A 17317-nucleotide genomic window follows, 5' to 3' on the forward strand; every position below is an offset into this window, starting at 1 on the left:
TGCTGTCACAACTCATGTTGCCCCCTTTTGAACCAGCTACCACAACTCCGTTAAAATTTCTTTTGCGGAAAACACTTTTCCTGGTTACCATCACTTCCGCCAGAAGAGTTTCAGAGTTACAGGCTCTATCTATCCGACCCCTGTACATGATTTTTCATCCAGATAGAGTAACCTTGCGCACCAATCCGTCCTTCCTTCCAAAGGTTTGTTCGATTCAGAACATCAATCAATCTATCGAACTACCTGCCTTCTTTAAAAATCATTCCAATAAGCTAGAATACACATTGCACAAATTGGACGTTCACAGACAACTAAGATTTTACTTACATAGAACAAAAGAGCACAGAAAGTCAGATCAACTATTTGTCTCATATGCTGACCAAAGAAAAGGACAGGCAGTAACGAAGGTTACCTTATCCAAATGGCTCTCAGATTGCATAAATTTCGTATATGCTGAATCCAAACAGCAACTCCCTTTCAAACCCAGAGCTCATTCTACAAGGGCGATTGCTACCTCTTCAGCCCATACCGCTCGTTTGCCCTTAGATACCATTTGTGCAGTGGCAACTTGGGCAAAACCACATACCTTTATCGCCCACTACAAGCTAGACAAGAGTTCCAGGGACAGGGCGACGTTTGGTTCCACTGTTCTCAGGAATGTTCTCCCTTGAGCCACCCGGGAAAAAGGAGCTAGGGACGCTACCTGTGTGTAAGAACAAACGTCGAGAGTGAACAATTTCACATTAAGAATTTATGTTTTACCATAATGATCCATGTGAATTGTTCATCTCGCCTTTGTTCTTACATTCCCCCCCTCCATCCTCCGTCCTACGGTCTGGGAGAACGGTTTTCAACTAGATTCCTTTTCAGCCTTTTCTAGGTATGGTTGGCATGTTATTAACAACAGTAATGGCATCTTTTATCCTCTACCTGGCAGTAGGGTTCCAGACACTTTGTAGTATCTGTTTATAAGTGTTTTAGACACGGTTCTAAGAGGGATTCTTCTGGTTTAGCAAACTAGATCTGAGGGTTAACACCAGAGGATCATGGGATATTACTGTGCCTCGAGCTTTCTCGAAGATGCGAGCTAGTGATGCGGTCGACTCGGAGCCGAGGATCTGCTCCGAACCCGTGTGTAAGAACAAAGGCGAGATGAACAATTCACATGGATCGTTATGGTAAGACATAACTTCTTATTATATCCTGTGCATTACAGACCACCTGGCAGTTGGAGTGTTAACCTTTATGATTAACATACCTTCTTCCCAGTGCACCAGATGAGGCATTTATTACAATTTAGAAGTAGCTTATATGCCCCTAGTACCTCACAGAAAATGCCTATATCATAAAAGCCATGCAGGATGTTGTCTGTTTCTTCTGTAGTATCAGGAAACCATATATGCTCCCCTACATGCTGTAGCATGGCATCAAAGAACTGGTGGAGTATCCTTGAGGCAGACACTTGGAATACCCCACTGTGTCCCCCCTTTGGTCAATGGAAGTTATAATTCTCAAGCCCACATGTTTTAGTATCCACTGAGTCAGGTAATTCATGATTCCCACAGGCCTACAGATGACACCAATATATATCAACTAGCTCCTTCATAGTGAGTCTAATCACATGATGCCAGTCTATAATTTGCGTCGTGAAAGACATGAAAAGTTAAGCATGTCTGGATGACTCAGCACTTCTGAGGGCAATGACATGCAACATTGTGGCTACCAGTGGCAAGCACAGCCTATTGCTTATGCGTATTTGTTAAAGGTGTGGTTGTATGGACATCATTCTGCTATTCCCCTCCTGTAACATCAGGACTTTATGGTGGTCAAATTCACTGGTCCTGGATTTTGTCTCCGAATTGCTGTGACATATAGTTTACTTTCATTTGCCTCCATAGAGTCCCTCATTTTAATGCTGTTACTCATTGTCATGTCATTATCATACAATGAGGGCAGCTATGTTGCTCGGCCTCCCCTGATCTCACTCAGTCTGTCTAAGGATTGTACAGCCCCTGTGTGTAGTTGCACATCACCCACTTTGCCGACTGCAGTGCAGCCAATGTTTCTGAATTCCAGCATCTATCTTAAAACAAGCTGAAAGTCCAAAGGCCAGAAGAAAAAATATATACCTTTCAGAGTGAACCAGATTTCTAAATTATGTGAAAACAATTGCTTAGATGTTGCTTCTTGTTCAGTATCTTAAATTTTAAACCAAGTGCTCTCATTGCTTGGCCAGTTCCTTTGCCAGGGTAGATTCATCTTCTGCTTTTGCTTTCATGCCTGTTTCCCTACATTCCCGTAAAATAGTATTAGAGAATCCTTCACCTTGGGCTTCCAAGTCATGCAATGGCACTTGCTCCGGATTTGAAATTATCACTGGAAAAACTATTTATTCTTTCCTTTGTGCTAATTAGTAAATCTGACCTTAAATATATTTGGAAAACAGCTACAGACATCTCAACCAGACGAATTTCTGAACTGGAGGGCTTGGTGAAAGAGCCATGCACATTTTTTTTTCACAGAAAGTGTGTCATCATGGACAAAACCATTTTATGCTTAAGGTAGTCCCTAAAATTAGCTGTTAAAAAAATCCTTAGTTTCAAAAAAAGGGGATGTTTTCATATGATTGTGATATGGGTCACTGTGGTGTAATAATGAGAAAAATACATTGTTAAAAAAAGTTGGGTTTTCCTGCTTACTAGATGTGTTTTTTTTTTCAGGTAATTACCTGTAACTATATTGCCTTCCATGACAAATAAATGAAAACAAGCTAGTGGATGTTAGGTGTCAGTGTCACTCTGGCTGACTTTATGAATGTCTGTCCACATTATTTGTGAGGCTGTTATTGAGGCATCAGTCATGCATTTTTAAACAGTATATGAATGATATCCATTGTAAAGGTAAAGTGAGATTGACTGGAGCTGTTTTGCAGGGTACGTTATATATCGTCCATCTTTGCTTTGCTTTGCTGTGCTAGAAACGTAAGGTACTGTGCTTGGTACTCTGATTTGTATTATGAATATTTACAGGAATGATCCTTATGGTCAAATAATAACAATTGTGAGTATACCTGTTGTAACACCAGCCAAATATTAGGCTTTCTGTATCTTCTTGGTCCTGCACATTGCATGGGATGCTAGTTGTATGTAGTTTTATGCTAGTTAGTGCATGCTGACATTTGCATTGTAAATGTTTATATCCATGTTTCTCATTCTTCCATAGGTGGTAACTAATACATAGCACTGATATTATCATTTTGGGGGCCCCTAGCAACTGGCAAGTTGGGGGTCCCCTGAACACTTCCAGTCTAAGTATCACCCTGTCACTTGCACCCCTCCTAAGCAGCCTTTTAGCTGATGCTGCAACATTTTAGTAGTTCAGACGGAATGAACTGTACCTACAATGGTCTTTTTTTATGACAGATCTGCCTTCCACACCATGTTGACTTATGTCATGGAGGGACATTCAGAGTGACTGGCATTTAACTGCAATAATATTACATTTCAACAAACCTGTGTTCATGGCTGGCCTTAAATGAAATGATACCCTGGGTGAAGGGCTGCATGGCTCCCCCACTCCCTACCGTTTAATCTCCTGTAATACATCCTGTAGTCCTCTCCCTGTTTTTCCCCCATCCTGGGATCACCACAACATGCAGATGACTTTTTTCTTTCTTTTCTCATATTTTGCTTTAACTCTTCAGCTTTGTCAAAGCCACGGTTTTCTAGATGCTTTGAAGTGCATGTTAATTCTTTGGCAACCTTTTTATTCGATGGTGGCTTGAACAAATATTTTGACTAAGGAAATACATTCATTGTTACTGTCCAGCTCACACCCTAACTAACCAAGCCAGCACAGTAATAACTGAGTAAGAAATATTGAATTAAGCAGGGGCTTGGCAGCCACCAGGCCTCCAGAAACCATGGGGTTATAGATACCCTAAGGTGCATTTTAGAGCTTTTTACTAACCGTTTGATCCAGTGGTGGCCTGAACAAAAATCATGAGTAAAAAATATTTAATTCAGTCTTATTTTTTCCTTTCAGGGAAGAAGTAAGTTGTGTCCAAGGCTTAATGTTCAAAGCTGACAAAATAATAGCTCATAATAAACTGAGAAGACAAATACTTGAAAGGATACATAAATTGTATCTGGGAATACTGTCTACGCACCCCCCCCCCAAAAAAAAAAAACAAGGCAGCCACCATCTCTGGTGTTCGAATGGGATGAAAGCTAAGGAACAAATGGCCACAGTCATTTATTGCAAGTGACTGCTGTTGTACATATACACAGCTTGCCTCCTCACCTCTATCCTCTAAAGGCAGTCACCTGTATACATATCTGACGTTTGATTGTGAAGAAAGTGAAAACATAAGAGGAGCATTTGCAGTTTCCCAGCCACTTGTCCAAATTGTATTTGAATAGGCTTAGGGAAAAGCTTTACTTCACATGGATGGAGAGTCTAGTCTGTTCTTGTGAAGTAGAGCTCTTCACATGAACACGAAGAGTCTGTTCCAGAGAAGGAGTAATCTCTAAGACATATCCTTATCTCCAACATGTTTTATGTCACAGATGAGGTTTAGATCCTTAGATCAGGTAATTCTAGTAGTGTTTGTTTTATAAATGTGTAGCAGAACCATCAGGGCTGGAACAGAGAATGCCTTGTAGGTTAGGCATAGACCACTGCTATAGTGAGGAACTTCTGTGGCCACTCCAACTGTTGCAGATGCCTGGTAAGGTACATGCTGAAGGGTAAATTGTACTCAATTACAGGCCTAATGAAGGCTGCGTACAGTGGGACTATGCTCTCCTTAGGTCTGGATACCATGTCCTTACTTATAAGTTGTGCATCGTAGAAGAATTTTCAAACCACCATGGACACATGGTGATAAAAGCTTTGGTTGCTGTCAACCTGAGTTCCCAGGTCCCTTACTACTGGATCTACTCTGATGGGAGTGTCATCAGTGCTGTAATTTGCAGGGGTGGTCATCTTCCCAAAGGGTATAATTATACATTTTTTACGATGATTTGTAGGCCACAGCTATAGCACAATTTATTTGTCTGTGTCAGACCCTGTTGGAGGATATCTACATCTTTGGGGGATGCACTGATTGCACCCAGCTTGCAGTCATCAACAAATTTGGTCAGCCAAAGGCCCTCTACATTTGCATTGACTTCAGAGAAATATTTTCTGAACAGGAGAGGTCCCAGTACAAAGCCCCGTGGATAACCACTAGCAACAGGCCTCTTCATGGAGGTGAATTCTCCCACCCTAACTTCATGTGTCCTATCAGTGAGCCATTTAGTTGTCCATTGAGATTTATGCCTAAATTTGTGAGTTTGTCTATAATACCCAAGTAAGGCATTGCATCAAATGCTTTTGCCAGGTTGAGGTAGGCAGTATACACCATTTTGTCTTGTCCATGGCTCGAGCGACCTTTTTGAAGAAGTATACCAGGTTAAAGTGCCAGGTTAAAGGTCCACTACTCTTCTCTGTTTTTATCAACAACCTTCACACTGCTATCCTTAAAGCTACCTGCATTCAGTATGCAGATGATTCCACTCTGATCTGCTCAGCCACCTCCCCATCCGAATTGCAAACCTTAACCCAAAATACATTTAACACTATCGAGAACTGGCTCACCAACTAACACCTACTTCTGAAACCCAATAAAACTAAATGTCTACTCTTCTCCCCCACTAGTAGATCTACCACACTTTCATTCTCTGTCACATCTAACAATGGTATCGCTATTTCCCCAGATCATCACACCAAACTGCTAGGGGTTATCATAGACCGTAATCTCAAATTTGACCTACAGGTCAACAAAACCATGCAGACCATCAATAAGAAGCTTGGATCACTGTACAGAAACAAGACATTTTAACCCCACTGGCTAGGACTGCAATCACCCGATCACACCTACTCTCTACTCTTTTATATGCCTCACCTGTACTCTCAAACCTCAACAAATCCGAACTAGGTAAGCTGTCCCATAGCTACAATCATATTGTCAGATTCACCACTGGCTCCACCTATAGAACCCACCATTTCCAGAACCATAAACAACTAGAGTGGCTAGAACTGCCCAGCTTAATTCAATTCAATTAACTCTTAATAGCGCACAAGATTCTGTACCACCCTGAGGATACCCCCCTCACTTAAAAATATTATTCAGCCATATAACAACCTGAGATCCCTATGGCCAGTCGATAAACTACTGGTCCAAACCCACAAAGCTAATAACTCTGCTAGTGAATCCCAAACCTGGAATTCATTGCCAAACTATATAACCCTACAATCCTCCAAAAGTCTCTTCAAAAAAAAAAAACCTCAAACACTATCTCAAAGTGAATTGGCTATGCCCATGTACCAACCCTAATTAAGTTATAAACTGAAAGCATATTCTGTAATTATAATAACTTGTAACTACGTCACCAAGCTCTACTTCCAATCTGATATCTCTTACTTTTAATTATGTCTGTCCATGGGAATTGTGAGTCCCTACTAGGGAACACTACTAAGCCATTGTGTATAATCACTTTGTTTTTATAATTGTTTGCTAACTTCTGTGTAATCTATGTACGTTTGTCTATGTGGAGCTTTTCTCCCCAGGCCTCCGCTGAAAATGGACATGTATCCAGTTGGACTATCCCAGTAAACAAACGTAAAATAAAATAAAATAAATAAATAAAATAAGTGGCATGACCAGCCCTTGATGAAACCAAATTGGGATAGGTCCAGTATTTGAAGATTTCCTGTGTCTTTCTTTATCATGTCCATTCTTTCCATGGCCTTGCATATAAGATTAGTCAAACTTATATGTCTGTATTTCCCTGAATCTGTTGATGGCCCCCCCTTTGTGTACAGGGGATGACTGTTGCGATCTTCCATTCCCTAGAGATGAAGCCTGTCTGGAGACTGTGGCTGAATAGAGATTCTAGTGGGCCTGACAAGTCATGTTTCAAGCTATTTAAACGGTAACTTTGGATATTATAAAAAAAAAAAAAAGCCACATTGTTGAATCATTAAAAGAATTTGCCTTTTTACATCGTTCTTGGAATATTTATTGGTGAAGTGAAAACTGCCTACTATTATGACCAGTGTATTATATATTTGGACTACATTGCCGCTTCTATACGGAGTGTTTGTGTATTCTGCACAGCTGACATTGTATGCTACTGAGACTGCTTAAAACTTTTCATCGTATTTTATGTGGAGCATATTGCCCTGCCATACAGTTCTCCTGTGTATATTTTCTCAATTTCCTCATATTTGTGAATACCAGATCAAGGATATTTGCACCGCTAGTGGGTGTGGAGATTAGCCGTTCCAGAATATTTGCATTGACAAAATCCAGGAATCTTTGAGCCTGCATGTTAGTGGTTGTGTACATAACCCAGTTTATGGTGGGATAGTTAAACTCACCAAGTACATGGTGTTGTTATCCTGGGTCATAGACAGGGACCTATAGGTACCAAGAATTTTGTATGAGACTTCACCTAAGGTTAGCTGGACCTGCAGTGGCTGAAACATGTCATATTGTTTGACCAGTCTTGAAGTGTGCTTACTTTTTATGTAGATTGCTACACCTCCACCTCTTGTCCCTTCTTGTGCAGTAGCTGGTCTAAATGTCTGGAAGGCATTATAGCTTTGCACTGCTGAGGAGCCTCTGCTGCTGTAAACCATGTTTCAGTAACTGCATAGATAGGGTTACCACCTGTCCCACTTTGCGAGGGACAGTTCCTCTTTGGGCAGCTGTGTCCTGACAAAAAATTGTACAAATGGCAAATGTCCTGAAATTTTAGGAGAAAATTATATCCTATATTTTATGTAATAGTTGCATAAAACAGTTATTCTGTATCTAAAATACCTAAATGTTATAAGAAACAGAATAAGCAACTAAAATGCTACAAGAATAAGCTTTTATTTAGGCAAAAAAGTTAAGTTATATCCTTTGTACTGACTGTGGGTATGTGTCGGCCTGTAAAATCTGATGTTTGTACCACAAATGTCCCACTTTGGCCATTTGAAAAGGTGGCAACCCTATGCATAGATGTCAACACTCTCAAGAGTGAGGAAGGCTTCGGGGAGTGGAGGCTCTTTTTGAGACTCCTAGTGCTGTGCAGTAACACCTTTAGTTTATCTTGAGTACAATTTACTACTTTGGAAGGTTTATCGGGTTGGCATAGCCTAAAAATACCACTATAGGGGTGCATAATATTTTGGCCAGTATCCAAAAGCCTAATGGAGACAGGTGCAGACCATCTATGGCAAAGCAGAGTGGTCTGTCAAGTATATTAACCCAAGCCAAAAAATATTGAGCCCCTTAGAATGACACCAAAAGCTAAGCCAATTGTTAAAGTCAGTCATATTCTGTTTATATTGTGGTATCATCCTTGGAGAAGGTAGAATGCTGCTCAGTGCTATGCTCATACCTGCCTGGGGCACATAATCTAAAAGCGCTGTCATGGCTCTCTTTATATAGTCCAGGGAAGTATGTCTCAGGTCATTAATGCTGAGATGGACTATGACAGCGTCATACTAGTACTTGTGGATCAATGTCCTGAGTGCATGTGTGATCTGGTGGATCCCTGCCCCTGATATGCAACAGATTGTGACTGTCTCCTTGCTCAGCCTGGTAAGTGGGGCATCAGTGTGTCTCACAATAGAGTCTTCAATGACTAATATATTGGGTTGTGTGGTAGTTTGCCTTAAGGACTTAGAGGATGACACATTGTGAGATGTGGTTGTATGTGTCCTGGGGAGTGTTGTCTTTGTAGAGTGTCTGGGAGGTTGCTGAGGACAGCATCTGGGTGGCCTTTGAGGTTTGGTTTGATTGCATTTAATAACCTCAGCATGTCTGAGTTTGTGTCTGACACACAATAGTTGTAGTGTGTGTGTGTGTGTGTGTGTGTGTGTGTGTGTGAGTGTGTTATTGGCAACCTGTTTGGAAATATCAATGTCTGTATATGAGAGTTTTCCATCAAAAGACAAAGTGTAATTACATCTCTCATATACTGTGCCAGTCTGCTTAAGAATAAGGTGGTTGTCACTAAACATGAGACAATTGCTACATTGTCTTAGGATGCCAGTTTCCACCAGACTTGCTTCTGAGACAGTAGGAAAGTGCAATTCCTTGGCTACGGAACCTCTTTTTTTGGTATCTACGAGGGACAGTGGAAGAGGGGCTTGTAACTAACTAAACTGGGAGTTGTTGGGCTGGGGGAAGAGGTCTAGGATTGATCTAAAACAACACTTCTCAGTAGGCAAAATAGCTGCTCTATACTCAGATAGATACTTGAGAAAAAAGAATATAAAGTTTCATATGGAAAATTACAAGTTTGTGTGCCTGGCCTGCATCTATCCAGGGCACTGCAAACCAGCAATGCACAGCTCAGCACAGGTTATAGGAGATGAGCTAGAGAGGAATCCGTTCAGTAAACAGTAAAAATGCAGTATAGGTGCACACACATATCTCTCTGTCTCTCTCTCTCTCTATGTGTGTGGGTATGTATATATATATCACCTCCTGCAGCAATTTGCAATTCTCTCTTTATTTTAATACTACAAGACTAATGTCCCCAAACCAAGTAAAATTCAAACAGTAAAAGCACAGTACAAATGTAATAAATGAGGCTCAGATCCTGCAGCAACTCCCAATTCTCCCACTATTGTGAGGAATACTTACAAGACTAAGGTTCCAGACCAAGTTAAAAATGCAAACAGATGTCTTTTGGTTAAACCAAGGAAAAATGCAGAAAAGAACAATATACAATTGAGATTAACACTCTGAATATTGCAGCGTGCAGCAATTGAATGGAATGATATGAAACAGAGGTTAACTCAAGCTTTGAAAGTCTAATAGGAGTGCATTATTCATAGATTGTTACTAGGCTAACAACCCGGGGGCTTTTCTAAGCCTAGCCAAGTTTTCCCGAAAGAGTAATGACATCCTGTATCTAAATAGGACATTGAGGGCCAGGCATTTATAAACTACCTCTGTCTATAAGGGACTTGGGTGCCAGGCCCGATGTAAATTTCTTATTTCCCATCCACTGGTCTAGGTTGAGCTTAAACTGAGTAATAGACGAACTTAGCTTCACAAAGATGTGAAGCCTGTTTCATAGGAAGGGTAGTCTCTTGGACAATTATTTGTCTATCCGGCATGTTCTGTTTAAGTCACAGACAAAATTCAGGTTCCTAGACCTTATATTTATGGTACTGTTGGACTTACAAATATGCATGAAATTCATAAGTGTGGGGCTTGTGGATGCCTTGTAAGCCAGACATAGATCAACCCTCAGTAATCTAGAGAAGAATCAGTAGAGAGAAAGGGTTTTAAGGCACTCTCCATAAAGTAGGTTTGTTATGCCTTGTATTCTTTTTGTAAGGAACCTCTAAGGTCAGTCTAGTTGCTGCATATGTTTGGGTAGGTACATACCGAAGGGCAGATTACAGTGGGATAATGACCTCTTTGGACCTGAATGCCATGCTTTTACAAGTTGCACAACAAAAAAAATCATTTCCTCACCACTCTGACCGCCTGGTGTTCGAAGTCTTACCTTTGACCACCAGGTGGCCACTGTGGCCACCTGGTGGTCGAAGGTAAGGCTACTTTCAACACATGTATCCAGATCCCTGACCACTGGGTCAACTCTTAGTAGAGTATTATCAACATGGTACAATTATGTATTTCTTAGCATTGAGTTTAAGGCCATGGCTTTGGCACTATTTGTCAGTCAGAGATAGGCTTTCTTGAAGAATGCTAGTGTCTGCAGGGGAGTTGATGATAACTCCAGGCTTACAGTCATCAGCAAACTTAGTTAGCCATAAGCATTCAGTGTTTGCTTCCACTTCAGAGAAATAGGTGCCAAAAAGGAGTGGACTCAGTATTGAGTCCTGGAAAACTCCAGTAGTGACTGGCTCTTGGTGGACATGGCCTCACCGTTTTGAACCTCCTGGGTCCTATCAGTGAGCCAGTTGGCTGTCAAGCAGGTGATAAAAGGGGTTTATACCTAATTTAATGAGCTTGTCTATAATGCCTGAATGAGGCACTGTATCAAAAACCTTGACCAGATCATGGTAAGCTGTGTGCAGAGTCTTGCCCTCATCCATTACTTTGGCGACCTTCTCAAAGAAGTCCACCAGATTTAACAAAGCTAAACTGTGATGGGTCCAGCATTTGCAGGTTACCTAGGTCCTCATTTATCATGTCCATGATGATTCTCTCCATGGTCTTACATATGAGGTTCGTCAGACTTATGGGATTGTAGTTAACCGGATCTGTGGTTGGACCTCCTTTTTGCAGGAGAATGACTGTAGTCATCTTCCATTCCTTGTGCACAAAACCTGACTGTAGGCTTCAGTTGAAAAGTGATTCATGCTTCATGCTATTTACTAAGCATCCCAGAATGCTATTGGGGCCCATTGATGCAGTGTTTTTGGCCTTGGAAATTGCATTGAAGACCTGTTGCCTAGTAATGTTTGGGAGGATTGTGGTATGCAGTATTTCCTTTGGACTATCAAGATGGGAATGGAGGAGAAACTCGAGCTGAACATTTCATCCTAAAGATTGGCAGTGGTCTCTGGTTTGGTGTGGGTGATGTCATTTACAATAAATTTTGTGCATTTTTGCATATTTCCCTTGAGGTTACAGCTGTAGAAAGCTTTGTGGATATCCTTTACCTGAGAACTATTTTTTTCTTCAAATTTTGCCATTAAAGTATCACTTAACCTTTTTAGCTGCCTGTTTAGATTGGTAGGGGGGTTTCTAGTATGTTGGCCTTTGTCCCTCCTATGCTTGGCCAAGATTTTTTTTCTTTTGTTGTGTAACCCATTGATAATGTGATTCCACCAGGATGGCTTGCCGTTTGAGTATATCTTATTCTTAATACGAGGGGGCACAGCTCACTCTATACAGCTGTCAGTATGGCTGCACAGAGATTTTGTAAATAGCTCAGCACATGCTATGATGTTTACTGGGTTTGGAGGTGCTTGTAATTTAGCCAAGGCATTGGTTAGTAGACAGAGGTTAACTTTGGAATAATTCCCAAAAGATTTTGATTTTGCATGGTCACCAGATTTAAAATTTGTTTCAAGCATACTGCATTATGTTCAGATCGGAGGAGTGAGGACATTACATTGGGTGAGGAACATTGCTTCCCCATGTTTGTGAGTACATGGTCAAGGATGTTTGTCCCTCGGTGGGAGAATGGGCCAACTGATCCAGGATGTTGATATTAATGAAGTTTAGGAATCACTGGACTTATGCATTAGAAGTGGTATAGTATAGAGAGGTAGTTGACATCCCCCAAGGAGACCATATTGGGTTGAACGAAGAGGGAATCTGGGGCATTATTATAGGCAGTATTGGTTTCCTGAGACATGAAGGGGGACCTATAGGTTCCAAGGATATGGTATGAGATCCTGTTTATGGTCAGGTGCATATGTATGAGTTCCAGTGGGTCATACACTTTAACTAGTCTGGATGTAAGGCTGTTTTTAATACAGAATGATACTTCTTCATCTTTAGTTCCCTCCTGTGTAGTAGCTGGTTTAAAGGTGTGAAAGACATTATAACCTCACTCTCTGAGACTTTAAACCATGTCTCCATTGCTAGACAGATGTCTACATTCTCCAGGGAGAGGAAAGCTTGCAGGGACTGGAGTTTCTTGTTAAGATTTCTAGCACGGAGCAGTACCACATTCAGATATTCCTTTGTAAGTTCAGTTAATTTGGGTGGTTTATCAGTTTGGCATTGCGTAAAAAAGGCAATATGGAGGTGGAAAAGGCCTTTGCCAATATCTGAAAACCTAGACAGGATAAGTGCAGACCATCCCTATTAAAGCACGTGTCAACCATGTCCACCCAGGCATCAAATATTGTACCTCTTGGACTAATACCAGTAACTAAGCCAATTGTTAAAATCAGTCATTTTCTGTTGGTAACGTGACATCATCTGTGGAGAAGGTAGTGTGCTGCTCAGTGCTTGGCTCATACCTGCCTGAGACGCACAATCAGTAAGCTTGCTTCATATAGTCAAGGGAGGTATGTCTCAGGCCATTAACACCCAAGTGCACTATGACAGAGTCATACTTGTACCTGTGGTTCAATGACCTGATTACCTGTGTGACTTGACAGCCTGCCTCTCAAAATCTTAGCACAAGAAATCTTGACAAAGCCAAAAATAATAGGGGGCACAAAGGCCCAAAAATAATGACAGTTTTTAAACACTGCTCTTATTAACTTTCAAAGTTCATAGAATAACAGGTTTTGCATTAACACACACTTTCTGAACAGTATGAAGTTTGAAACTCAAATGTCTGTCATTATTTAGTTACTTCAATCTTTGATAATTTGCCAGAAAGCTACAGATTTTATGAGGAGCAGACCATAAATATGAGGCGAAAATCTGGGCAGTGGAGAGGTATGCTTGAAGGATACTAACCCCAGAAAAACAGCTAATCATGACTTTCTCTTTACTCAGTCTGGTGAGAGGGAAATCAGTGTGCCTCACTATAGAATAACAAATGACCTGGAAGGTTTTCCTTAAGGGCTTAGCTGCAGAAGTATTGGATACAATGTTATGTGTAGCACTGAGTAGTGTTTTAACTGAGTGTTTATGTGATGGCTGAGGACACTTTCTGCTGTGCAGAAGGTCTTATTGTTTTAGGATGGTTACCTGTGAGTGCCTCAGCATAAGTAGTTTTATGTGTAGGGTCTTCACCCTGTGCAATAAGCGTGGTGCAAGTGTCATTAACAACCTCTATATGATTAGTTTTTGTTGTATGAGACAGTTTTTCCTCCAACGTTAAAGTGTATTTACACCTTTCTCATACTTTATCTGTTTTATTAAGAATAAGTGGGTTGTCACTGTACATGAGGCAATTGCTACAATGCCTCAGAATGCCCATTTCAACCAGAATGGCCACAGAGAGTGTCAGGAAGTGCATATCTGTGGTTGCTGATTTATTAGGGAGGAGTGAGGGAAGTTTAAATATTGAATAGATCAATAAAATAAGGAACTTGATGAGCAACACTCAGGTATGTGCAAACTATATGCTCTACTAATTAAAAAAAAATATCTAGACAGTAAGGGTACTATAAGGGAAGCTTACATAGATTACAAAGGGGAATTACACTGTAAGATATCAAGATACCTGTGACTATACAGATTGCTGCCATCCACTGCTGCTTGGAGAGCAGCAGTTCTAACAAAAGACTGTAAAAAAGGTCAAAACATTTAAGATATTTAACACAGAAACACTTAATGTAGCTGTGACGAAAACAGTGTGAAAAATAAATACCAAAACAGTGGATATGGTAATGTAAGTCTTGGCTTTTGTAGAGTTTAGCAGAAACCAGCAACACTTGTCTTCTCAAGTAGAGTGGTCGCCAAACATTGCCAAATGCCTCCGAGATAGTAGGTTATGAGCTAAACATTGTGCAACTGCAACGCTTAAATAGCAGCTGAGATTCAATAAAAAGCACAAACAAGGCTCCATGCTGAGCCAAAAAACAGCTTCTTTCCTTTACACAATCCCATGCGAGAAAATGACTTAGGTCCCCTCAACTCTCAAAGTGGAACAAAGGCAGTTCTAATTAAAGACTGTAAAAAAGTCAAAAAGTGCAGATATTCAACACAGAAACACCCAATTTAGCAAAAAAGCAAATGCCACAATTGTGGATATGGTAATGCAAGTCTTAGCTTTTGCAGAGTTTAGCAGGAACCAGCAATACTCCCCTTCTCAAGTAGCATGGTTGCAAATGTTGCCAGATGCCTCAGGCACAGAAATTCAAATTTTAAACAAGCTAGCCTTCCAGCCAATCAAATAAAGGCACAATAAGACTTACACCAGGAATTCCCAGCTCAGAAGGGCATAGGCTATCCTCTCGTGCCACAAGAGTGTAGACCACATACATTCTTAATGTAAAATAACTGGTTTTGAGCCCACTTGCTTAAATCAGAACAAAGACACTTAGAATAACAGGCACACTAGTCTTCGCCAGCAATTTCCAGCTCAGAAGAATGGAGGCTACCCTCTCCTTCCACAAGTGTGTAGATGTAAAATAACTGATTTGAAGCCCAAGTGCTTAAACCAGAACAAAGACACTTTTAGAATAACAAGCACAGTAAGCCTTTAACCAACAGTGCCCAACTCAGAAGGGTGTAAGCTATGTCGTCTGCCACAGAAGTATAGACCACAAACCTTCCTAATGTAAAATAACTAGTTTAGAGCCCAAGTGCTTGAATCAGACCTAAGAGGCTTAGAATAACAGTTACAATGAAATCAGGCTACTGACAATCAGTAATAAATGTAGCAGCTTAAATACAACTGAACACTTTAAGAAAATGCAGCAAAAACCTAAATAAAGGTGGAATAAGCACAGATACCATAAAAGCAGCTGAATAAAGTGCAATTATTTATTTATTTTTAGTAAGTGGAAAAGTAGGAAACAGAAAGATAATTCAAGTATAAGAGACTAAATGTGGGGGGGGGGTGCGCTTCCCAGTTGACCTCTCAGTGCTCAGTAGAATGAGCTGATGAGATGAGACTGGGAGGAGTGTCCAAAGTCAGATTTATAATGGGGATGGACAGGGCAAAAGCCACCAAGTTTAATAAGAGACTAAATGGGGGGTGGGGGTCTTACCATTTCATCTTTCAGTGCTCAGTAGAATGAGCTGATGAGATGAGAATGGGAGGAGTGTCCAAAGTCAGATTTATAGTGAGGGCAGACAGGGCAAAAGCCAGCAAGTTTAAGAGTGCAATAGGAGTAGGGCAGATGGGTAGGAAAAATCAAATGCAGACAGAGATCAGCAGTACTTAAGCAGAGAACAGCAAGTCACACAGCCCTACAGCTAAAGATGCCATTAAATACATATAGTTAACTGAGGAATGCTATTTCTCAGTTTCTCCCACTAATTAGCTGGATTTTATTCACTGTCTTCAAAAGAATTCTTTTGTAACAGACCCTAGTCAAGACGTCTTAAAACTCCAAAAAGAATAAAAAGCTAATCAAAACAAAATGCAATATAAAATTAAAGATAACAAAATGGAAGTAACCACACCTTAAAGGAATAACTCCAATCCAAGATCAAATCTAGACAGAGATCAGCAATACTTAAAAATGAGGAACAGCAAGTCACACAGCACTACACTTTGAGTTATCAGATCCCATCAGTGCCCAGAAGAATTAGCACTGGTAGGGGCTTCCAAAGTCTAATTTATAGTAGGTTTGGGCAGCTAAAAAGCCACCAAGTTTAAAAGCACAAGAGATAGGTGGATTGGTATGAACAAATCCAAAAATCATTGTGAAGTAGCAGTTGTAAACTCAGAGCTCTTGTAGCTGGATACAGGGCTGGCCTTTGGTCAACTGGTGCCTTAGGCAAAAGGTCTCCATAGCCACCTCACACACCACCCAGTGCCCCATTCTGGCTTACCTACACCATCCAGATTAATTTTTTCTTCATTTTTCTCATAGGTTGTCTTACTCTTCAGTTTTTCCTGTTTTCATTCAACACATTTAAAACATTCTTTACTACAAAAAATAAACAAATAAATACTAGAAAGCACCCCCTGCTAGAGCGGCACCCTAGGAGGCCGCCTAGTTGGCCTATGCCCAAGGCCGGCTATGGCTGGATAGGTATGTAGGTGAATACCTTAAATAAGAAAACTGTTTCTCAGCTCCTTCCACTAATTAGCTAGATCTAATTCTTATCCAATCAATGAAAGCAGAAGAAAACTTTTTCCTGACTGACCCTAGCCATCAACTTTTAAGAAAAAATCTTGCAGTAAAACAAAATTTAAAATACAACAAACTGTAATATAATAAGACCAAAATTAAAAAGTAATGGGAATATCCAAACCTTAAATGTAGAAAATTTAAAAGTCAATGCACTCAAAAAGCAGTTGTAAACTTAGAACTCTTGCAGCTGCAACTCTTTCTTACTTGGTACAGTTATACTTTTTGCGTCTGCCAGTTTGATTATTTCAGGAAACTAGGTATAAGCCACATGTATGGTAACATGGTTCTTTCAAACAAATGCACTTCACAGATGATTTGGAATTTGGTATTGCCGTCATCCTTTCCTATACATTGGTGTTATGGTGTGCACTGCAGATGGCACAGTTCTGCCATTTGCACTGAGTTGACTTTTCTGGCCAAAGCATGTCTCTTGCTTTGCACTTTAATATTTCCAGATGTGACTCCTGTATCCTGTTAAGCAAATTTCTCAATTGACTGAGATTTGTTGTCAGCTTTCATCAAGGACTGGACACAAATTATGTATTGCAGCAAAATAAACATGAATTTATTT

The sequence above is a fragment of the Protopterus annectens genome, chromosome 10.part0 (assembly GCF_019279795.1).
Source record: "Protopterus annectens isolate FY-2018-M chromosome 10.part0, PAN1.0, whole genome shotgun sequence".
Lineage (NCBI taxonomy): Eukaryota > Metazoa > Chordata > Ceratodontiformes > Protopteridae > Protopterus > Protopterus annectens.